Source organism: Armigeres subalbatus, unplaced genomic scaffold (assembly GCF_024139115.2).
Source record: "Armigeres subalbatus isolate Guangzhou_Male unplaced genomic scaffold, GZ_Asu_2 Contig611, whole genome shotgun sequence".
NCBI classification, from domain to species: Eukaryota; Metazoa; Arthropoda; class Insecta; order Diptera; family Culicidae; genus Armigeres; species Armigeres subalbatus.
In genome coordinates, this window is record NW_026943382.1 from 288,498 (window position 1) to 313,832 (window position 25,335).

At 40.7% G+C, this 25,335-nt stretch overlaps 2 long non-coding RNA genes across 2 annotated transcripts; one reads left to right on the plus strand and one right to left on the minus strand.

The window, feature by feature from the left end:
* The first annotated feature begins 696 nt into the window (after positions 1 to 696).
* Positions 697 to 1,553, plus strand: LOC134204472 (uncharacterized). The gene is made up of 2 exons (XR_009977872.1): positions 697 to 1,081; positions 1,152 to 1,553. It is a non-coding gene; the product is annotated as an uncharacterized LOC134204472 (long non-coding RNA).
* Positions 1,554 to 17,056: 15,503 nt separating this feature from the next.
* LOC134204477 (uncharacterized) lies at positions 17,057 to 18,282 on the minus strand. The gene is made up of 3 exons (XR_009977874.1): positions 18,190 to 18,282; positions 17,613 to 17,721; positions 17,057 to 17,537 (listed from the first exon to the last, which is right to left on the minus strand). It is a non-coding gene; the product is annotated as an uncharacterized LOC134204477 (long non-coding RNA).
* Between the last annotated feature and the right edge of the window lie 7,053 nt (positions 18,283 to 25,335).

The window sequence follows — 25,335 nt, forward strand, 5'->3', positions numbered from 1 at the left end:
AGTTACGCAGAGTTTTACCCTCTCTTGCGTTATGAGATGCTGAAAATAGGCAAAAATAAAAATCAAATAAAAACAATCAAACATAATTAAAATATTCTAGCTAAATTTCACTATTTGGTCGAGCATGCGTCAGCCGCCTGACACCCGCGTTTAAAAATATGTTCCATGCTTGCCCCCCACATAAAATAATAACGTGTGCTAATCACTAATGATACTAAACGATTTAAATGGAATTAGGTATTGTTCCCGCTTGTCATTTTAGCACCGCCAGGGGGAACTTGGCCGGTACCCACTGCACTTTTTCTTTCCCTTTCCACAAGCAATTACCATCATTTCAATACAAAATTTTCTAAACGACTTATCTGCTTTTGTAAACAAGGATTCAAACGTCGATTTGTCGAATCTGTAGGCTGACCATATGTACCGTATTTAACGGGACAGTCCCGTTTTTTAGACCTTTTTGTGCTGTCCCGTCGTAATCTAAAAAATCCTCAATTTGTCCCGTTTTTTCATTGATTCTTCCAAAATATCATTCAAACAAATTCATTATTTCAGGCAGGAATCTAAAATCAAATACATGAAAATTGTTTTTTTTTTTGTTTCTTTTAGAGATATTTGCAGCCCTCGACTTGCTCATCCCTCAACAAAGAAAGCCGACGGAACCCATCAAATGGGTTATGGGATTATATTGTTTATGGCGGTAAGCTCCAACAAGGATAATACGGCAATCACGTATTATCCTTGATTTTCATATGCTTCAACCGGTATTATCTTCGATTTTAATCGAGGTATTAACTTTAATACGCCGATTTCGGAGTAATAAAGAAAATCCGAGATTAGTGAAGTGGTTGCGTACTGTGTACTACACACACTAATGCATCGTGGAAACGTCAAAAACAAACAAATCAAAACAAAATGTTGCCTTCGCGGGCGGATGGTCGTTTTTTGGAAGTGCTGTGTTGCCCCGAGACTCGGTCGTTAATGGCAAGTGATACGATTGGATCTCGTTCTACGGGAACTGCCTGCAACGACAGTCCAGGTTTACCAAACATATCGTCATGCAACTTTTTGGGAAATGCCGGTAAGTAATCTCACGTGCATTAGGAACAACACCGATCATCAGCTGCTATTCTTTTCTCTAATGATTATAGGCTGTATCCAGACACGCAACGGGAGCGCATGTTACAATATTGTGTATTGCATCTTTGAGGAACGAGCAAGAAGATGCAGAATAACACTGGAATACTGCTACTACTCCCAATCTGAGAGTCCCAGCTCCCAAAGTATATTGCGGCACTTCAAGTTCAGGAAGATCTTGGAAGACCATACCGACAGGTTTCTATTTTCATGTCCAAGGGTCAACTTCTGCAAAGCCTCAAAAATGCACAGAGAATATCGGGCGGACCGGGCGGATTTACGATAGAATAGAGTGGTTCGCAAACTACAACTTCCGAAGGGAAAGCGATCAGTTATGAAGAAAAAACGACAATTGAAAAGTGCTAAGTATAAATGAAAATAATAAAATTACGTTTTTCCATATTTCATGGAACAAATTTCTTCGATATATTTCATTGATGACCCTGCAAAAGGTATGGTAGCTTTTAATAATTTTCTATCAAGCATCGGAACGGTAACCAGTTTTAATCACCGCAGCATGAATTCGAGAGTTTTTTTTTGACAAACTGCCGAAATGTTCATACAATTCCAAGAATATATATAGCTTAATTAGCTTACATCTAAACATGTACCACAGTTGGCCACAACAAACGGTGTGAGTTCACATCTCTCCATCCGCGCTAGCGCCCCACGCTTGCCAAATCGATTTGTACTTGATCCGCCCACTGCCGAACAGTTGCTGTCTGACATTCTTGCAACATATCCAGCCCATCGTACCCTTACAGTTTTAGCAACCTTCTTGAGTCACTTATAACTAAATGGGTTATAAACTACAGAGAAAGATTATCGCTGCTGTTACCTTTGTCCTTCTTCCCTAACAGCTTGGATACGTAAATATCAAATCATAAGCGTTATGCAATAGCATTTTGCCCAGCTTATCGCAGCTAACAAAAATGTTCCGACCAGCGACAATCTTTCTCAGTAGTTTATAACTTATTTTATCGTTACTCGAAAATAATTATTTGGTTATTCTCGAGGATCGCTCGGAATTTGTTAAGAAGTATTCGAATATTCCTGGAGGAATTCTTGGTGGAATTCCTGGAGGAATTCTTGGCGGAATTCCTGGAGGAATTCTTGGTGGAATTCCTGGAGGAATTCCTGGTGGAATTCCTGGAGGAATTCCTGGTGGAATTCCTGGAGGAATTCCTGGTGGAATTCCTGGTGGAATTCCTGGAGGAACTTCCGGAGGAATTCCTGGAGGAACTTCCGGAGGAATTCCTGGAGGAACTTCCGGAGGAATTCCTGGAGGAACTTCCGGAGGAATTCCTGGAGGAACTTCCGGAGGAATTCCTGGAGGAACTTCCGGAGGAATTCCTGGAGGAACTTCCGGAGGAATTCCTGGAGGAACTTCCGGAGGAATTCCTGGAGGAACTTCCGGAGGAATTCCTGGAGGAACTTCCGGAGGAATTCCTGGAGGAACTTCGGAGGAATTCCTGGAGGAACTTCCGGAGGAATTCCTGGAGGAACTTCCGGAGGAATTCCTGGAGGAACTTCCGGAGGAATTCCTGGAGGAACTTCCGGAGGAATTCCTGGAGGAACTTCCGGAGGAATTCCTGGAGGAACTTCCGGAGGAATTCCTGGAGGAACTTCCGGAGGAATTAATGGAGGAACTTTCGGAGAAACTTCCGGAGGAATTCCTGGAGGAAATTCCTGGAGGAACTTCAGGAGGAATTCCTGGTGAAATTCCTGGAGGAATTCCTGGTGAAATTCCTGGTGGAATTCCTGGAGGAATTCCTGGAGGAATTCCTGGTGGAATTCCTGGAGGAATTCCTGGTGGAACTTCCGGAGGAATTCCTGGTGGAACTTCCGGAGGAATTCCTGGAGGAACTTCCGGAGGAATTCCTGGTGGAACTCCCGGAGGAATTCCTGGAGGAACTTCCGGAGGAATTCCTGGAGGAACTTCCGGAGGAATTCCTGGAGGAACTTCCGGAGGAATTCCTGGAGGAACTTCCGGAGGAATTCCTGGAGGAACTTCCGGAGGAATTCCTGGAGGAAATTCCGGAGGAATTCCTGGAGGAACTTACAGAGGAATTCCTGGAGGAACTTCCGGAGAATTCCTGGAATTTCTCCGGAAGTTTCTCCAGGAATTCCTCCGGGAATTCTTCCGGAAGTTCCTCCAGGAATTCCTCCGGGAATTCCTCCGGAAGTTCCTTCAGGAAATCCTCCGGAAGTTCCTCCAGGAAATCCTCCGGAAGTTACTCCAGGAATATCTCCGGAAGTTCCTCCAGGAATTCCTCCGAAAGTTCCTCCAGGAATTCCTCCGAAAGTTCCTCCAGGAATTCCTCCGGAAGCTCCTCCAGGAATTCCTCCGGAAGTTCCTCCAGGAATTCCTCAGAAAGTTCCTCCAGGAATTCCTCCGGAAGTTCCTCCAGGAATTTCTCCGGAAGCTCCTCCAGGAATTCCTCCGGAAGTTCCTCCAGGAATTCCTCCGGAAGTTCCTCCAGGAATTCCTCCGGAAGTTCCTCCTGGAATTCCTCCGGAAGTTCCTCCAGGAATTCCTCCGGAACTTTCTCCAGAAATTCCTCCGGAAGTTCCTCCAGAAATTCCTCTGGAAATTCCTCCAGAAATTAGCATTAGCATTAGCATTGTTACGGTGTAATTCGTAGATTGGACACTAGTGATACTCATGTTTTACTTTTGAGATCCTTATCTAGAATGCTATCAGAAATCAAGAAGGGGAGTGGTCCTTGATTCCAGTCTTAAACAAAAATAACAAAAGCATGAGGATTACTACTCCTGGCCACGCCCATCTTCACCGTAACTAGGGAGAGGAAGGAAGTGTTGATGTAGTACTTATTTAACAAGAGGCCACCGACTTAGCGACACCCTCATAAGTACCACGGAGTTGGATAATGAGGAAGGTATTCGTTGGGTCAGGATTTGCCTGTAGCTGGCAATGTAACCGTGGTAGATCTTACCCCGTAACACACCACGTAAAGGTGTCTACCCAGCATTACGAGTAACTGGAAATTCCTCCAGAAATTTCCCAAGAAGTCCTCCAGGAATTCCCTAGGGATACCTCCAGGAATTCCTTCCCAGAATGCCTTCTTACACCGAAAGTTTCTCAGAAATTGCTCCGGAAGCTCCTTCAGAATTTAATTTGGAAGTTCCTTCAGACATTAATTCGTCCTTCAGAAACTAATCCAGAATTTCCTTCAGAAATTCCTCCGAAAGTTTCTCAAGAAATTCTTCCGGAAGTTCCACCAGGAATTCTGAAAGTTCCGCCCAAATATCCTAAGGGAGTTCCTCCGGAAGTTTCTCCCTTTCTTCCTGGGGAATTCCTGAAGGAATTCCTAGAAGAATTCCTAGAGGAATTCCTGAGAAATTCGTGGAGAATTCCTGAGGAATTCCTGCGATTATTCCTGAGAAACTCAGGGGGGAACCCAAGAAGGAATTTAAAGGGGAGTTCAGGGAGAATTCCAGAGGGAAACTGCAGGAAGAGTTCCTGGGGAATTCCAGGAGGAATTCATGGCGAATTCCGGGAGGAGTTCCTGGAGATTTCCAGGGAAAATTCCTGGGGATTCCAAGCGGAATACGTGGGGAGTTCCAGAGGAAATTCCTGGTGAATTCCAGAGGAAGTTCCCGGGGAACTTCAGTGGAAATTCCTGAGGAATTCAAGGAATTTCTGGAAAATTTCAAGCAATAAACAGTTTGCCGATGAAGAAAAAAAAGTAAAAAATGTTGCGTGAATTTCTTTAGCGAACTGTATCGGTTTGTTCGGTGCATGAAATTTGACCGGATAAAATGTAAACATTCGCATAATCACAGTGTTTTACTGTACATTTCCCAACACTGCCCAGGAATTCCTCCAAGAATTCCCAGGAATTTATCAGAATTTCCAAGGAATTCCTCCAGAAATTTCTCGGGAATTCTTACAGGAATTCCTCAGGAAATCCTTCAGGAATTCTCTTCGAATTCCTTTAAGAGTTCCCCAAGAATTCCTCCAATCCTCAGGAATTTCACAGGAGTTCCTCCTAGAATGAATTCCTCAGAATTTTTCCTTTAGTTTTCCTATAATTCTTCAAAAGAAATCCTCAGGAATTCCGCAGCTATTACTCTAGCAATTCACCAGGATTTCCTTCAGGCATTCGAAAGAAATTTGGCACGAATATCTCCAGAAATTTTTCAGGAATCCATCAAGACCTTCTCCGCGATTTCTCCATAAAAATGCAGCAAATCCTCCAAGGATCCCAAAATTATTTTTCAGGAAATCTTTTAGAATCCCTCCAAGCATTTCAAAGGTATTTCTCCAGGCGTTTTCTATACAGTTATTTCTCCAGACATTCATCCAAAGATTTTCCACAAAATCCGCCCTGAGAGTTCATTTAAGAATTCCTCCAGAAATTCCACAGAACTTCCTTCAGCAATTCCCCTAGAAATCCTCCAGAAAATTCCCGGGATTTTCCCTGGGGTTTTTTTTAATGATTCTATCTAAATTCTTGAAAGAATTTCAAACTGCTGGAATGAATTCCAAGAAATTTTAAAGGAATTCCTTGAGTAGTACTATTCAAAAAAAAAAATAGAGGAATAATTCCCGAAGCAAACTGAACGAGTTTCCTCAGGAACAGGGTTTTTTTTTCAATATGCGATGTAGTTCTTGAATAATTTACTTGAAGATCTGCTGAAGGAATATTCAAAAGAATATCCGATGCAATGCCTGCAATACCCAGAATTCTGGAAAAGTACCCGGAGAAGTCTCCAAAGCAATTGATTCAGAAATCCTCGAAAGATCTCTTGCAAAAATGTTCGAAGAAATCCTTACAGAAAATTGAAAAATCCATCAACTACATTCTAGAGGGATCTCCGTAGGAATTTCGGGAAAAATTTAATGAAGCACTACACAATAAATTACTGCAGGATTGCTTGCAGAAGTTCTTTGATAAATTATCGAAACCAATACTGAAATTCCTTTTCGAAATTTAACATTACTCCTGGCTATATCCTGGCGTTGAATTTCAATCCAATGATCCAGAGAAACAAGATGATTTCCAGTAACGGGAAAGATGTGCTGATCATGTTTGCTAGCGATGAATAATATTTGCTCCTCAAACTAGCAATAAATTCGTTTTGAATCGTAAAAACTTCATTAATAACTTGATAAATTCAATAGTAAAACGATGTTTCGTCATCTAATTTGAACGAAATACGGAACAAAAACAAAACAGAAGTTATCATTCATTTTCTTATGTGTCTATCATTTTCATACGCACACTATCTCACTACATAGCGGAGTAAAAAGTGGCAGCGTGCTTAATACGAGATTGATGCTTACCGAACGAGGTATTAAATTTAAACTCGGATTTTCTTAAATCCGTATTAAATCTAGTATCATCCCCGTTGGTGCTTACCGCCATTAGTGTTACTTTTAAAAGAATGTTATCTATGCCGTTTTGCATTTTCCATTGATCGACTTTTTTAAGTTTTTTAACGCCTTATGACAACATTTCTCCGGAAGATTTTTTCATACAGTTTCATTTCAATGATTTTTTTTATTCTGCTTATTCCAGAGGCATTAAAATTTAGCCAATTTCATCAGTGGATTGAACGGAATTAGTAACTTGGTAAGCAAGTATTTCCTGAAATTCAGGTCACGACATTCTAATTTTCAGATAAAGTTCATTTTCGATTATTCTTTTTGAATCTTCCGAAGTAGGAAATTCATTTTTTTCGTCCACCGTGGACGGGTTTCGAATCAAAGAATCAAAATCCGTACAGATATTTTTTAACAAAATAATTAATTTGAAACAGACTGATTGACTAAACTACCTCTGTAAATAAGGTATTTTATGAGACGTTTCGTGGTGGCCCGATTATTTACTTTTGATGTTTTGTTTTGATATGATTCTGCGTGAACATTCCGTTAGGTCCGAACACAAATTAATGTTAAAAACGTTTTACTTTTAATTCGTGTTTTCTTCGGTTTTCATGCTTAGAATGCAATGGTATGAATAATCTAACGACACGTTTTAAGAATCATATGAAAAACTTTGTTCTAAGGCCCTGATAGCCGAAAAGTAAAATATGTAGAATTGATGATGGGACCCATCGGAATGTTATGCCCGAAATTACCAAACAAACGGGCTCCCACTAATTGTCAAAGTAGATAAACACGAGAAAAACAGCTGTTTCGATCTGTCTCATAAAATGCCTTATAGTTCAATACGCACCTTGAGAAGGGATCCCTTCGATTTGTATTCCGCTTATCTTATGTAATGATTCGCAATTAGCAGTTAAACACAGTTACTTTTGGTGCAATTACACTCTACCCGCAAAAAATATGGCGGCAGAAACTCCGCGTTTGGTGGGTGGAAATATGTTTTTGATTTTTGTTGTTTTAGTTTCAAAGCCTACTTTCCATTTCAATGCCCTAAAAGCTTACTGTCAAGTATCTGAACAGGTTAAGATAAATAATTTCTAAATTAATTGATTTAACCCCCTTTATTTTATTAATATCTCATGAGGTGGATGGATTTCGGTGCTGTACGAATTTCGGTCCCACACGGTACCACATATATTTTAGTCATTTGATTCTTTTCGAAACATTAAGACATTCTGAATAATTCTGAAATTCATGAAAAAAATATTTAAAAATCAACTGAACAAAATCAAGTTTAAGTTAGATTCAAACCGAGGGAAAATTCGGTCGGAATGAAGGCTAGATTTAAGATCCTAGATTTAAGGCTACACATCAGAAGCTTGTCTGCAATTTTCGCTCCCATGTCCGACATGTAAACCAGACTATAAATTGGCCAGATTTTTTTTACTTTTTGAGACGAAATTGCATGAGTTTCACTTTAGTTTTGAACACATGGGAACAAAATCCCCAAAGTGTGAGGCTACTTTTAGCGTAATTTGAATCAATTTCGATCAAAACGGACTGTGAATAGTTTTACATTTATTCTCATGGGCTAACCATATTCATGGAAATAAAAAGAATTCATTTTAATAATGTTCTTCCCTTGTTTGAATTTTTGTTATTCTTATCCGCAGACTTTTCCCTGCTTATATCGCAAAAAAATGCTTCTAGAATCACTGCGTTTTTTCAGCAATACCTTTTGGAAATTACATTCCAATGTTTGAACGAATTTCTGCTGAAGTACCTATTTAAATGAGTCATCTGCATCAAATAAAGGATCATTTTTGTATTTCCAATTGTTGTACAAATCCTCATACGTTTTAGACCAATGCTATGAAAGCAATTTAATTTTCAACACTATATCAGAAAACTTTCAAAAAATAATATGCTAGGTATATCATGCTATGTGGTTCCATTTACGATAATCAATCAGAAACTGACAAATATCACGGGTGTTCAAGCCCTTCAACAGACATGTTTTGTATGCCTCATGCTGTAAGAGCCTGTAAATATCCGAAAAATAATGTGAGTAACCGACTTCAAACGTAAATTTTGTTCTCAACAACATTTGCTAGCGAAAATGAAGCCCATCTATATAGACATAAAACTAATTTTCAAATAAACATCCTTAGATTCAGCATTTTATTTGTTAAACTTTCACCTAAAACTAAATCCGCGCAAAGCCTTGAAATCGTTTTGTAAATCCGCGCCAAATCCGCGAAAATCGCGAAATCCGCGTTGTCGTAGCAACCCTGCAATTATCTGTCTCTACACGGAAGAAATAAACTACCCAATAGTGAGTTTAATTCACCCAACCTCGAACATCCGTACGGGAAGCCAAAATTGAGTAAGTAGGGTCGAAGTAGTTTGCCTTTACTCCCATGTTATAAAAGTACCTAACGGAAAATTTATTTACCCAAATGTAAGTTTAATTTACTAAATTTCGACCTCAGGTAATAAAACTCAAAATTGGCTTCCCGTATTGAACTGGCGTCGTTGGATTGTTTGGCTCTTTTGTTTTTGTCAACAAAAGAAAGAGTGGATGAAAGAGAAGAGAAAAAATAACTCAAAAGTAAGTTTAAAAATACTCAATTTTGGGTACTTTTTTTCTTCCGTGTATAGGAAACGAGTCGTCTTTAATGCAACGTACACACCAGTCAAGCAGTTTGACGAACATTGACTCCGCCCCCAAGAAAACGCCTCGGTTGCTGCTTTGTTTGAACGTGTGTGAAGTTGTTCGAACAACCATTTGACAGTTGGCGGCTCGGTTGGAAAAAATTAAAACGGTTTGATTTTGGTTTGAGTTGTCGGGGGTGGAGTCAAGGTTCGCCGAACATGTTTGAGGATTTGTAGTGAAGTTGCACAAACTCCCATATATTTGTTGATGGTTGGTGCTCAAGTTGGCGCTTCGGTCGTTCGTGTGTGATATTGTTGGTCGAATAAATTGATTGTTCGTGCTGCTGTTGGGAAAACTTCATGGATGTTTGAATAAACGGGAGGTGGAGTCAATGTTGGTCGAACTGCTTGACCGTGTGTACGTTCCATAAGATTCATTACTCTCACAACAACGACAAAGCAAACAGAAATGAAAAAAACTTCTAAGAACTCTACAAAAATAGCCGAGAACATCCAATCTTACCCACCAGAGGAGTTACGCGTGAACCTTTCCGATCAACCAGCAAGGTCAGCATAACGGCCCTTGCTAAGACATCATCGCGCCACCGAGTCACCACGCCACCAAGTCACCGTTGTTACCAAGGTGTAGTCTGCAGTTTTGGAGGAGTTCGACCCCGTTGGCCAGGTATTGCAGCGTTGACAGATTATAATTAATAAATAGTGTTCGATCAGCAAACGGACAGTCAGTCTTTATTGCGAGTAGGAAGTGTTAGTTACAACCTGGGAGTTACAACTAGATTTTAAATAGGGAAACCGTATTAATGTAATTAAAAGTGAATAAAGTTATTTTTCAAGTAAAATTGCATTGCAATTTCAAGTAAAAATTGCATAGTAGTGAAAATCTATATATGTACATAAAAATGAATTTCTGTCTGAACCTTATAGACTCCGAAACTTTTGAACCGATCGGCGTGAAATTTTGTATGCAGAGGTTTTTGGGGCCGGGGAAGGTTCTTAAGATGGCTCGAGACCCATCCCCCCTTTGGAAAGGGGGGCTCCCATGCAAATGAAACATCAATTTCTTCATAATTCGAGACTTAATCAGAGAATAAATCAATTTTAGGCGAAACGAAGTTCGTCGGGTCTGCTAGTTCTAAATAAAAACCTCTAAAAATCTCCGAGATACATGCTTTTCAAAATTAGAAGTTCGTCCTAGGTATTTACGGGTTAATAAAAAAGTTTAAAGGGGTACCCCTTAAGAAAAAAGATTGAGAACCGCTGCCTTAGGTAGTTGAACTGGATTTATCACATTACCACTAAGACAACCTAATGAGGTGGTAAAATGTTCGAGAATTTAAAAAAAAGCCCAAAATAGAGAATAGATGTTAGTTCCGCCAATGACTATTCCTATGATGGAATTGATATACTATTCGGGGATATATTATCTGGTCTATTAGGTGAATTAATGTATGGGGATGGGTTCTAGAAATGGGTAGACAAAATAATTCACAAAGACAATAAAAAAATTATTTTATTCATAGCTAATCTGCTTTCTAAGAAAATCATCTAAACATCCATACCATCCATACAATTTCCATCACTGCTGATAATACTCATGTGCACAAAACTGATAGGCATCATAGAACAAACTGCAAATTTCAAAATAAGCTCTTCGTGTATCAACAATCGACGAACGGCACTCCCGTATATCCAGGACGAAAGAAAAAGACAGCAAAGCATACGATGCTGCTCTTGCTCATGCGTGTTGTTCAGTAAAGCTTGACTTCCACCGCTAGGTTACCTGACGTTTCAAAATCATGCAAGGACCACATTCCACGGCAAAGATGCCTACAGTCACTCTCAAAATTAAGCGTACAGTATGGATTAGTTGACTACATTCGAAAATTTCAAAGGAAATTCAATAGTTAGCTCGGTTGTTTTTAATGCATTTCAATATTCATCCCTCCCTTCAATGTATGCGTACATGAAATTGTTGAAATTTTTTCTCTAAAGTTCATTTATTTGAAAATGATCTCAAAATACGCCTATTAGATGTGACAAAATTGAGCGTACAGCTAATGTTTTTCTATAAAATTTCTTATTATAAATACGATTAATGTATTTTAATATTGTTTTTTCATGATTATATTTATAATAATAAACATCCGCTACATAAACATTCAATGTTTTGAAATTAAACCATGTTTTGGTCAAAATGGCGAACAAGTGAGAGGTAAGAACATTGCTATTTAACAATTCAATGTCTGTGGGCAAAATAAATGCTTTAATTTGTATGTTTCACCGGCATCGTATCTTATATATGATAAATAATCGAAATCGAGTGAGACATACGATAAATTTGCCAAAATTCAGTCGGTAAATGATGAAAACAGATGTAAACATACAGAGAAAACGACAAATGTTAGGAATGACATAATTCAAATTTAGAATTTCTTTAACTTAAATTTAATTTAAAGCTCGATTATTGTCTCAGGTATTTCATTAAGAGTAATATTATTGAATCCAATCATTCACAGTCAAATTCTAAAAGTACAAGGTGCATGTTAAGGTACCGAACATAAACACAGCTTCTCAACCCTGTAGAGCACTTCTGATTAAATATTGTAAATATAGCCTCAAATCGTAGTTTCATAATTAAATTTGGATTAAACTCCACGATCTGTTACCATAAGGGATGCAATTAGATGATTTCCATGTGGCGTGTAAAAATAAACTTTTTTAAGAGTTTGGCAGCTTATTTAATGATATCTTGGTGAATTTAAGGTGATTATACAATCAAGCCATGTGGTCAATTTCAAAATCACCACACGGTTTTCTACTCCTATTATCGAAGTTCAAATCAGCGTAATAATGTTCGTACAATGCTGAAATTAAAGTCGATTGTTTAGCATGAGTAAGCAGACGATCTACGGATGTTTCATCCCCATGGGCGTTGTGGTTCTCTTAATTCGTGCTCTTGAAAAATCACTATAAAAAGCACGTGGTTTCCAATATGGCCGATTTGTGGCTTTGTTGTATAACCACCTTAAATGATTCAACCAAATTTGTTCCTACGGTGACTGAGTCTTCAAATATGATATGACATCTTATAATGTATCCGTGTGCTGCTCTTTTAGTAATATTATTATTAATGAGTGTCCTGAGCTTATAAGCTACCTATACATCGACTTTTAAATAAAGTTATACTTAATTTGAAATATGCCGTTCCCAACATTTGTCGTTTTCTTTGTATGTTTACATCTGTTTTCATCATTTACCGACTGAATTTTCCCAAATTTATCGTATGTCTCGCTCGATTTCGATTGTCTATCATATATAAGACACGATGCCGGTGAAATCCATATCTTAAAGCATCTATTTTGCCCAGCAGCATTGAATTGTTAAATAACATTGTTTATACATCTTACTTGTTCGCCATTTTGATTAAAACATGGTTTAATTTCAAAACATTGAATGTTTAAGTAGCGGATGTTTATTATTATAAATATAATCATGAAAAAACAATTTTAAAATACATTAATCGTGTTTATAATAAGAAATTTTATAGAAAAACATTAGCTGTACGCTCAATTTTGTCACATCTGATAGGCGTATTTTGAGATTATTTTCAAATAAATGAACTTTTGAAAAAAAATTTCAACCATTTTATGTACGCATACATTGAAGGAAGGGATGAATATTGAAATGCATTAAAAACCACCGAGCCAACAATTAAATTTCCTTTGGAATTTTCGAATATATTCATCTAATCTATGGTGTACGCTCAATTTTGAGAGTGACTGTATATGTTATGTGATATGTGATCAGCTGTTTCAGATGTTCCTTGAATTGTTAAAAATAATAGCATAATCTGTGTTACGCAAGGGCCTCATACGCCTGGTGTACTCTGCATCGAAGCTTAGAACCGGTGTTAGGGCGCAATCGTTAATGTGAACATTTTTATATTCGGTTAGTTACTGCTGCAAATAGATTCTTTTTCGAGTCGCTATAATCTAGCAGGAATCTCAAGCATACCACATCGTTACATTTCTGGATGATTGAGTGTTTGGTTTTGATGAAAAAATCGAAAACAAAAGTGTGCGTAAAAATGCCTCGCCATAACAAAAAGGTGGTAGAGAATTAACACTGTTTTGTTTACAGCTTAGAACCAAACCCAGATGTCGCACGTGTTGGGGTGGGGATTCAGTGCTCCACCTTCTCCCCCTGGTGTTACGTAAGACTGACAAACATGCATGACACCAACCCCATGAAACAAGCACTAGTTCTTGAAGCCACCGTTTGTTGGCGTGGCGCTAGTGCTGTTTATGAAGTTTAAAGCTCCGTTTATATTGCACCGATTACATTTCGCCCGAGTATTCAATTATCGCAAAATGATTTCGATCGTAAAAAAAATAATTTCAATAACTCAACTTATATTGTTCTGTTTTCGTCATTTATTAAGCATTTTACCGTACGGTGCAGTCTATTTGACGTTAGGCTCATGTCGTTTGACATCGCAGCGACCACCATCATCACGAATAGGAGATCGTCAGTTGCATTCTAGCAAAAATTCCGCTTGAGGCCCTTCCAAAATATTTTAACAACAGCCACTACACCTGTAACTCTTCGTGACGTCCACACGTCTGTAGAGTGGACGTCCAAACGCCCTATGCCAGCTCAACCAACTTCTCAGGGTCGACTCTTTCCTGCTTAGGTGACTCACTGGTAAATCGAAGCGGACACTAAGAAACCCAATGGACATGCATGCACTTGTAGAAATTAAAAGAGGAATTGGTACATTTTACTTAGAAATTTATTGTTTTTTTTCAATGGGAAGGTTTGGGGTTAGTTTTAGGATAAGGATCGTTGCGGCCGATCGGTGGGTTGGGGCCCATCATGCGAGGTGGCAATTGTGCGACATACCTTTGGTGGTGGTGCAAACGTCGTCGCTGGTAGAAGCACCAGAGGAGGAGGAGATCGGAAAACGGTTCAGTTGGCAACTACGGTCCAACGGGTCGTCGTAATGTTGCGACGGATGCTTGATGGGACGACCTGCTCAGTCGTCGTGTGGGCCGGAAAGCTCTGCTGGCTCTGTATTGCTGGAAGTGGACCGGGTAACCTGGTAACTGGAATGACTGGTATGGATTCCTCGGGCTGTCGATGAACCGGAACTCACGGCTGCGGCTCGATCGGACGACCGGAAGATTTTGATCCGGTTTGGTGTGGACGCCGCTTCGAGCCAGAAAGTACGGCTGCAACCTGACAGGGGTCGTCCTCTACTGCCGGAACTTGAACGGATAACCTTGTAGCCGGATGGACAGGTATGGGTTCCTCGTGTTATCGATGAACCGGAACTCACGGCTGCGGCTCGATTGGACGGCCGGAGTGGCTGGAAGATTTTGATCCGGTTTGGTGGGGACGCCGCTTCGAGCCAAAAGTACAGCTGCTGGAGCACTGCAGGGGTTTGAAGGGCGACTGAGTGGCTGGGATTTTCGGGCCTAGATCCACAAGCTGTCTATAGGCCAGAACACACGGCGGCGGCTTAATCAGACGACCGGATAGCTGAAACACGATGCGGCAACCTACCCTCCTGAGGCTCGATAGGAAATAACCCACGGCTGCGGATTGGTCGGGCGGCCAGAGTTCCCCGAATAAATAGCTTCGGCTTGCTTGGAATGCCGCGTGGGCCGGAATTTAAGGCTGAATCCCTGTTGAGGCTTAAACAAGCGACTAGGCTACCGCGTGGCCAGGTTTTCCTTTTTCGTTTTTTTAACACTTTCTAATTTTTCCACGTCTTACGTTGTCCAACGACTAGCAACGACTGTCCTCTATTTACTGTCCCCAACTCTCTCTTCCTCAGTTTATCTCCTCCGTCTCCTTTTCTCTTTTTCGCCCGGATATGGAATTGCCCTCTTTGTTTTTTTTTTTGACAGTAGGAAGTGAACAGGATTGGGAAGATTTTACAAGGGGAGTATTTTGGGTAGTAGCGCATTAGCATGTTGGGTAATTATTATATACAAAATTCATTTTTGTTAACGTAAACGGTAACAAATATTCCCTGCTGGGAGGAAAAATTGAGCCTTATTCAAGGCTTAATTTTTCAGGCTTCTTGGACCATTTATGTATCGGTAATGTTCGGAAATTGCTCTTATTGACGGCAGTAAAAGATATGAGGGTTGGACTTCAGTTCGGATCAAATAAATTTAACCTCTCGTACCAATTTGCATTCACTCCCTCGAGATTTGAACTTCACTGAAATTGCTTAATAATATTCCGTTTTGGCTCGCGTAACTAACAATTTATTATTTTTCGCTATTGAAGCCTGCAAACTTGTTGGGAAATACTATTTGACTTTCTCCATATTCTTCTTAAAGGCTCAATTCAACTGCCTTCTATAGGTTTATATTATCTATTTGCTCATTCTCCTTCATTTATTCACTCATTCATAGGGCCCTATTCCATTCATTCACTATCCTGTCATTCATCCTAATTTATCGATTAAATTTTTAACTCTTACCTAACTAACGCTATGTTTCTCTTGGTTCAATCACCGAGTCTAGTACTGCCTCGAGTGCTTTTAATCTTTTTTTTTTTATACAAAGCAATTTTTTTTTATTAGGCTCCGTAATATTGTGGGTTGTGGGTTCCCATTTGAATTTTCTTTTATTCAATGTTGAATTTAACTTTAATTTATTAATTGTTTAATTTATTTAATGTTGTTTAACCGTGTAGTGTTACATTTTTTTCGCCGTTTTATTTCGTGAGCGTGCCCTGTTGATTCTCGCCTGCATAATTGCAGTCAACTTCAGCTCGTTCCATGCGAAACTCAAAATGTAAACAAAAATCAGCGATAGTCCAACTTCGATAGAGTGAAAACAAAACTGTACGGAGCTAGACTTTAATTATAAATTAAGAAAATAGGAAAATTTCAAGAACAACTTCCAAATTATACATATCGGGAAAACTGGTGAAACGTTTACCAATACCGGTCAAACCTGATTGTGGATTCTATCCCGGTTTCAGATGGGAAGCTGGCCACACCCCAAGTGACTTTCCAGCCAGATCCTCTAATTCATAGGACGAGGATCCTTTCAGCCCAGTGATTCTTGCTGGTAGGAATTGTGGACCGTACTTGGAATTATAGTGCTCTATGGCACTGGACAACTTCATGTTACGCCTGTATACAAGCTGCCCTAACTGAAAAGACTTACCAAACTTTCGATGGCGTAGTTCATATCTTTTGCGGCACTCTTGATGTGCTTTGGCAAGATTGGTCCTTACAAGATCGCAAATTTCTCCGTACAATTCCTTTTGTCTATTGCCTCTATGTTCAGGGGATAAGACTTCTTCGGAATCCCCTCGACGGTGATCAGAGCCTTTGGAAATTATCTCGTACCCGTGAGTCGCGAAGAAAGGGGTGAGTTCAGTAGCCGTATGTAAAGACGTATTTAACACGGTTTCAATCTCCGACAACTTCCCATCCCACAATCTCTGATCCTCTCGCACGTAAGTGCGGATGGCCGCATTAATTGTTCGGTGTACTCGCTCCACCGGGTTAGCTTGAGAGTGGTACTTTGCGTTCAGCCAATGCCTCACATCGTACCTTTGCAGTAAGTTGCGAAACTCATGTGATAAGAAACAAGATGCATTGTCAGTGATCACAACTTCGGGAACCGAGTTTCGAAAAAACCACTGATCGCGAAGGGTAGTACATAATGCCACACTTTCGATCTTTCTAAATGGTACTAACATTACCCATTTACTGAAAAGGTCCAATATGGATAAAATGTATTGGTTCTGTTTTCGGCTCCGTGGCAACCCGGATAAAAAATATCATTAAAATATCATAAATTTTATTGTTACAACACCATTTAAAACATAATTTTTACCATTGAATATAATGGAATTTTGACAATAAAATCACATGAGAAATAATGGTTTTCCACGATAAAATGAATGGTAAATGGAACTTTTACAATTAAAAAGGGGGGTTGTTATGTATCTTTACAATAAAAAAATCGAAAATTTTCCATACAAAATTCGGAGCAAAACAATTGATTTTACGGTTCTTCAATGGGATGATTTCGAGCGACAAAACAATAGAAAACATTGTGTTTTAAATGTTTTCAATTACTGTTTCTATTGTTTTACAATAGAAATACAACAGGATTTAGAATACATTATACTCCAATATTACAATAAAAATACAATAGAATTAATTGTTTTACAAATTATTTTATTTTCCTCCGGTTGTTTAGCATATCTTTAGACGAATCCAGCGCACTACTTCCAAAGTTAAGTGGGTTGCCTGTATCTGGAGAAAAATCCAACATCGGTTTAAAAAGCGTACTAACTTTGTTCCGAATAGACAATACATATAGATATAAACCTGTGAAAAATGTAAATTATTAAAGAATGTCAGTTTTATTAGAAAAAATACGTCGAGAAGAAAAGAAAAAATTACCTGCATCAGTTCTTGTTATATCCCGTTGGTGAGATTGGCCAATGGTAGCCACTGAACGATCTTCAATCAGTGACCAGCAAGCAGCAGTATTTTATCATAAGCTTCATTTCTGTAAAGGAACAAGGATACATGTTACCAGGCATGTCATCAGGTATTATGATGATAAAATTTTCATTTATTTTTTGTTCGGGATGAACCACTGCGTTCATTATGTACATTGAACTTTTGTAGTATAAGATTACGATTACCGGTGTTGAGTATAAACCGTTTGTCAGCGCAGTATCATTATTTGACACTTTACTGGTTGCTACTAAACGCGCTGCTAAAACAGTAGCGCAGCTGACAGGTGACCAAATTGACCAAATAACAGCGCTACTATTTGATGAACTATCAAACGTCGAACGTCACCGATACGAAATGCAGCCACCGAAATGATAACCGAAAATACCGAAAATAGTGACCGATGCGAAAAAGAGTGACTAATCTAAAATGACAGTATTTACAGTGAGAGTGATCAAAATACTCGCCCCCAGTAAATAATGATGCTCTAACGCGCTTCAACACTTTAGATACTCACCACGGTACAGAAGCCATAGTGATCTACCGCTTTCCCAGCAGCAGAAACTGCAATGAAAAAAACACTTTCTGCACCATACAGTTTCATTATTTTCATCTCTTCACTAATTATAAACAAAACTGTACACGCTCAAATGAATCCAGCAATTCTCCGAGCAAAATTATAAGCAAAAGTTTTTGTTCCTTTTCATTTTTTTGAAATCAATTTTTTATTGCAAAACATTTCTAGACCTGCAACTAGACCTGCAATATGAAAATATATACTTGAGAACCGGTATAACATTTTTATTTATTTAACAAACAAAGCTATTGTAATTTTATTGTTTTCAATTGTTATTTCATCAATATAATAAATCCATGAAATATTCCAAAATTATACTAATTCAATAATATTAGACGGATTTCCAGATCATCCAACCCAAATACTTCTAAAAATTGTTTAGTTTTTGGATGAGCAATACTAAACATAAGCGAACAATAAAAATATAATAGAATATATCGGAAACATTTAAATATATTGTTATTTTAATGTACGTACAATAAAGATCTTTTACAACCGTGAACATTTTACAATAAGCATACAATAGTTTGTATTGTTTGCCACACAATCTATTGTATTTCAATGGGTTATGTCATACAAGTTACTGTAAATTTTTATCCGGGAATGGACCGATAAAATCTAAGGCTATAATCTGCCACGGGTGGGTCGTGACCCGTTGTTCCCCTAATGGAGGAGCCAGTGCAGTATTAGCTGCTTTGGTCTCCTTACAGACGCTGCATTGCTGAATGTGCTCTCTTATCTGTATAGTCATTCGAGGCCACCAGTAACGCTGGCGGATTCGAAATAGTGATTTATCTACCCCCAAGTGCATAGAGCCATCATGATTCTCGAGAATTATATCTGGGCGTTCTTCTGGTGAAGGTATTTCCTTCCAGTCGAAACGGTTATCATGGACCGAGTCCGGGATGGACATATATTTAAAAAGCTTACCTTCGCGTATCTGATAGTCAACATATTCCAAGGGTTTCTCTGTTACCTTGTCTATCAGTTCCTCAAACCATTTGATGGCCGGATCGGTTTCGCGAAAATCGTTTGTCTCTACCGCGTCTTCAGCAAGGTTGTCCTTGGCCGGGCTGGTAATGACTGCCACGACACTTCGAGATATCGCATCGGGGACTGTGTTCTCTTTACCTTTCCTATGGATAATGGTCACATTATGGTGCTGCAGTTCTAAGCACCATCGACTGCACCTGGAAGCTGTCTTCCATTTTGCAGTCATAATATGCGTTAGCGCGGAAGAATCCGTTATAAGCGTAAAGTGCGACCCCTCTACGTATCCTCGGAATGCATCGATCGACAGGAGAGCAGCGAGAGCTTCCTTCTCACATGCATGATAGTTCCTTTGCGGAGTTGTCAATTTGTGTGAGAAGTAAGCTATTACTCTCTCCTGTCCTTCCTGCATTTGGGTGAGCACCCCCGCCACGGCCACATCGCTGGCATCGGTCTGTATCGAAAACTCCACATTAAAGTTGGGTGGAGATAATATGGGTGCCGAAATTAGTTTCTCCTTAATCCTCTCAAAAGATTCTTCGGCAGCCTCGTTCCAACCCAGTATTTTTGATTTGCCTTTTAGTAGGTCCGATAGTGGAGACGTAATCCCACTGAAATCATTTATGAAACGGCGATAATAGTTGGCCATCCCTAGGAACCTACGAAGCTTCGTCACAGTGGTTGGCCTTTCGTAGTCTACTATAGCACGAACCTTGTCAGGGTTCGGACGAAGGCCAGTGGTTGAAATCAGGTACCCTAGGAATGGCAACTCACTAACGCCGAATTTCGATTTCTCTAGATTGATCGATAGGTTTGCCTCTGACAACCGCCGAGCGATCTCGCGAAGCAATCGGATGTGCTCTCCGAACGTCTCCGTGACGATGACAATGTCGTCCAGATACACGAAGACGTTCGGTTCCAATTCACCATGCCCCAGTACTCTGTCCATCAGTCTGGCCAGTGACGCCGGACTGTTGACCAGTCCAAAGGGGAGCCGGGTGAATTGGAACATCCCTTTGCCTTGTATACTAAATGCAGTATACCGACGAGAGCTTTTCTCCAAGGGAATCTGAAGAAAGGCCTCAGACAGGTCAATCGTGCTTAAGTACTGAGCCTTAGGCAAGTGTCCAAGGATTCGCCCCGGGTGGGGCAACGGGTAGGCATCGCGAACCGTTCGTTCGTTTACCTTACGAGCGTCCAGGCAAAGACGTATTTTTCCCGATGGTTTGATGACTGGAACTATATTTGAAGACCAGTCGGAGTGGGCTCGCTCGATAATTCCCAGTCTAAGCATTCTTTCGAGTTCGATAGCCACTTTCTCCTGAACTTTGGGAGATAACGGATACGGATATTGCCTTACCGGTGGTTTGTTCCTCCATTCTTCGGATATCTGTATGTGATGCTCCGTTAGGGGAGTTAGCGAAAGTTTATCCGCTGAGGCAACCTTGAATAATTGTTTCGTTTCTTCAAGTTGAACCTTTTCTATTTCCGTAAATGAACGAGGTGGGTAATCGGGTAAAGCGGCTTCTGTCGTCACTAGGGCACACTCTTGTACCGTGGGCCAAATTCGGAATTTCCGCCAAAAATCCATTCCCAAAATGCAGCTGACGGACAATTTGCCAACTACCAAGGTGGGCAAAACTTTTAACTTTCCTTTAAAGTTAAAAGGACAATATAATTGACCCAATACCGTCAGATCCGACCCATTGGCCGATACAACTCTGATAGGTCGATTCAACGGTTGTAATTTAGAACCATTGAGTTTTTGATAGATTTCCTCGCTAATTATAGTGATCTGGCTTCCTGAATCTAAAAGGCCATTAGTGGGTATGCCATAGATCTTTATGGCAGCGTAAGGACGGTTGTCTTGATACTGCGATAATGAAATCGTCAGGGATTCTTGGGATTCCGAATTGTATGCCTCTTCTGGAACTGATTCCCAATAGTCCGAAGGGGTTGATCCAAAAGGGAATGTATTTACGCGCTGTGGTGTGGGTTCGACGGTCGGCGATTTTCGACCGCCTGAAGTCCGTTTTTTTGGCAATACGGACAATGTTGGGTTTCGAATCCTCGGAATCCACATACTAGGCACATTAGCCCGTTGAAACTACGACATTGGTCCACTGAATGGTTTGTCTGTCGACAATATAAACATTCATGGTCTCGGGGTGGCCTATAACCTTCCACCAAGTAGTCCAGGGTTCTTTTCGGTTTCGAACTTCCTTCGAGAGGGTTGTCTAATTTCTTCGGTTGGGTGGGAGGTTGTGAAGATTTAGGGCCGCTTTTTGCAACCATATCTTTTTTGTTACTTTGTCTTTCTCTATCCTTCGAGTAGTTCTTCTCCTGTACTTTAAAGCGAGATGTTTGCTTCTTACCTTCTTGTGTCCCGTCATTGACAGTTACTGCGTTAGTCGATTTTTCGGTATCGTACATTTTCGCAAAAAGAGAAAAGTTCGAAGCGTCAATCAGGTGCCCAGCTTCGAGTAATTCGGCCAGATTGGCTACGGGTTTCCAGAGTAACGCCTTCTTATAATCTAATCTCATATTTCTTCTTAAAACCTCTAATCTTTCCCACTCGCCCATGGGGTTAATCATCGAGCGAAACATACTTTCCATATCATAATAGTATTCCTGGAAAGTTTCATTGCGGGCTTGCCTCTTCTGGTATATTCGGGCCCGTACAAGAGAGTCCAGTTCGGGGTGTACAAAAGCTTTACGAAGCTCCGCGACTAGATGAATCCAATTCATAAGTCGTCCCGATGACCTCATGGACATATACCAGTTCAGTGCTGGCCCGGTGAAAAGGTGAAAGGCGGAATCAAATAATTCAGATTCCAGTACATTTTCCGATAGGGCTAGCTGTGAAACCAAATGAAGAAACTCATTTAGCTTCAAACCCTGGTCTGTGCCCGCGTATTTGGTTAATTTCCATTTTGAAACAGGTAAAGATTTTCGATTATAGGATCTTTGTGCGATTTCTGGAACCCCCTGTGGGATACTCACGGGGTATCCACCACTGATGCTGCCAATAGCTGCAGTTGAAGGGTAGTTACTGCAAAAAGCCGAATGACTAGGTAGCTGCCTTGCTTCACTGGCCGGGACCATTGCTGGGGCCGGGCAAGTAGCCCATCCAGTCCTACAGGTTCCAGCCGTGTATGGAATAGAGCCAACTGATGAAGTTGCTCTGAAATTGTCAACTGAACTGTGCATAGAGGCTGAACTACACGGATTGAAAATCCTTTCGCTCCACCCACAAGGAACCATTTTCCATCCCTCATGTGGCAGATCAGGGTTATTTCGGATCTGAGTGCCTGAGGTGGACACCATTGATGTTACTGACGAGTCACCTGCAGTGTGCATCGGAGGGTTTGTACAATTGACCGTTGTCACCGAGGGCCAGTTGTATCCAGCATTCGAGCTGATTGAGGTGGCCACTCTAGGGGCCTGATTTGTAGGGGTTGGGTTCGTTAATGTGTTTATTACAGGATAACCGCCGACACTACCCAAAGGCGCGGTTAATCCGGCAATGCTACTCCAATAGGAATTAGGATTTGAAAATGTTGGTAAAGAGTATGTTTGAGCTGTCTCGCAATACCGCATTGCGCTTGTCAAGGCTCCTGAGGCTCTTGACGCAGTGTGTTTTGGAATTGTTCCCGTATAAGTCATTGGAGTTTGTGTGCTTGAAATGTCTATGTTTCCTCGTTTATCGGATGGATGAAGCATCGTATGCTTCTCCTTGAATTTACGCAGCAGATATAATTCATGTTCTAGCATTAGAAGTCCTTGTTTAACTCCATCAGATTCCATATTTTCAGGATCTACTAGTCCTAATCTTTGCAGCGAAGCTAGCATATCTTCGTCTACCAGGGGGGGAGTAAGCCTGTCATCCACGAACAAATCAAGCCTACCTAAGATGTATTATCCGGGCCTCGCCGCTTGGGAAAGGCGGGCCACCCTGGGCCACCCCGCTTGGCAAGTGTAACATTTTTCGAACTGGAATCTTGTAGGATATTGGTTAACCTACACTACTGCTGACTAACGAAAAATTGTGGGATTGTTTATTTACATTTGCTTCATACCACATGCAGAGGAGGCGCGATGCTCCGCATATTACCCCCCTGTCGTCTACAGAACCTAACTTATCCGTGTGGGTTTGTCCTTCGGAAGGACAAATATCCATTGTGAACAATCTCCTGAGGCCAATGTCTTCATCCTTGCGTTTCTGATAAAAAAAATCTCTCAAATAAGTTAAAACCCTATCTTGCATTTCTTCCAGCTGCTCTGTTTTTTCTAACTCAACATACTTCTTCAACAATCTTATCCGATTTCCCAGATGCAGTAACGAAGACTGACATCTCGGAGGCAAGTTTCTGTTCGAATGCTTAAGTGTAGTTTCAATCTCTTGCAATTTACTTTGACAAGCAATCAGTTCACTATATGGCTCCCGCTTCCAAGAGTAACTCTCTGTTCCTTCTAACTTCTCTAGTTTCAATCTCTCCCTTAAAGCACGACGCTTTCTAGACATGGATTCACGGTTCTCAAAAACGATTTCACGTAACTCCAACTCAAAATCCAGTTCATCTTCATTGAGATGGTCCACACGAATATCAAAAATAAATTTATGGAGATCTTCCTCCTTCAATTCAAAATATTCTGCAGCTTGAGCCATTTTTTGTTTTTAACCGGTAAACTTGCCGTTAACTAATACTCCCAACTGCGAATTCGAAAAAAAACTAATTCTAGTAGATCTATTCTCTAAATATTTACAGCCTAGCTTCTATGTACAAATTCAAAGTAATTCAATTCTAGTTCAAAAGCGAAAAATAATAGATAATATACAAAGAGTAATACAAGCTAATTGAGAAATTATATGAATCGGAAACAATTCAATGAAGTTCGTTATCTCTATGCAAGAGTGACTCGGACCGGTAAGAGCACCACAACGGATCAAACAAACCTCAGCCGTACCCAAATGTTTCTTTTTGTTGACGCCACTAGGAAACCTTCACGATACACCACGATCGTGAGTCTCCCCAAGCAGGTAGAAAATATTCGAAACTGAATGAAGAATATTTTTTTCTTTTTTTTTAGTTGGATCGCCAATTGTAACTCTTCGTGACGTCCACACGTCTGTAGAGTGGACGTCCAAACGCCCTATGCCAGCTCAACCAACTTCTCAGGGTCGACTCTTTCCTGCTTAGGTGACTCACTGGTAAATCGAAGCGGACACTAAGAAACCCAATGGACATGCATGCACTTGTAGAAATTAAAAGAGGAATTGGTACATTTTACTTAGAAATTTATTGTTTTTTTTTCAATGGGAAGGTTTGGGGTTAGTTTTAGGATAAGGATCGTTGCGGCCGATCGGTGGGTTGGGGCCCATCATGCGAGGTGGCAATTGTGCACGACATACCTTTGGTGCTGGAGCAAACGTCGTCGCTGGTAGAAGCACCAGAGGAGGAGGAGATCGGAAAACGGTTCAGTTGGCAACTACGGTCCAACGGGTCGTCGTAATGTTGCGACGGATGCTTGATGGGACGACCTGCTCAGTCGTCGTGTGGGCCGGAAAGCTCTGCTGGCTCTGTATTGCTGGAAGTGGACCGGGTAACCTGGTAACTGGAATGACTGGTATGGATTCCTCGGGCTGTCGATGAACCGGAACTCACGGCTGCGGCTCGATCGGACGACCGGAAGATTTTGATCCGGTTTGGTGTGGACGCCGCTTCGAGCCAGAAAGTACGGCTGCAACCTGACAGGGGTCGTCCTCTACTGCCGGAACTTGAACGGATAACCTTGTAGCCGGATGGACAGGTATGGGTTCCTCGTGTTATCGATGAACCGGAACTCACGGCTGCGGCTCGATTGGACGGCCGGAGTGGCCGGAAGATTTTGATCCGGTTTGGTGGGGACGCCGCTTCGAGCCAAAAAGTACAGCTGCTGGAGCACTGCAGGGGTTTGAAGGGCGACTGAGTGGCCGGGATTTTCGGGCCTAGATCCACAAGCTGTCTATAGGCCAGAACACACGGCGGCGGCTTAATCAGACGACCGGATAGCCGAAACACGATGCGGCGACCTCCCCTCCTGAGGCTCGCTGGG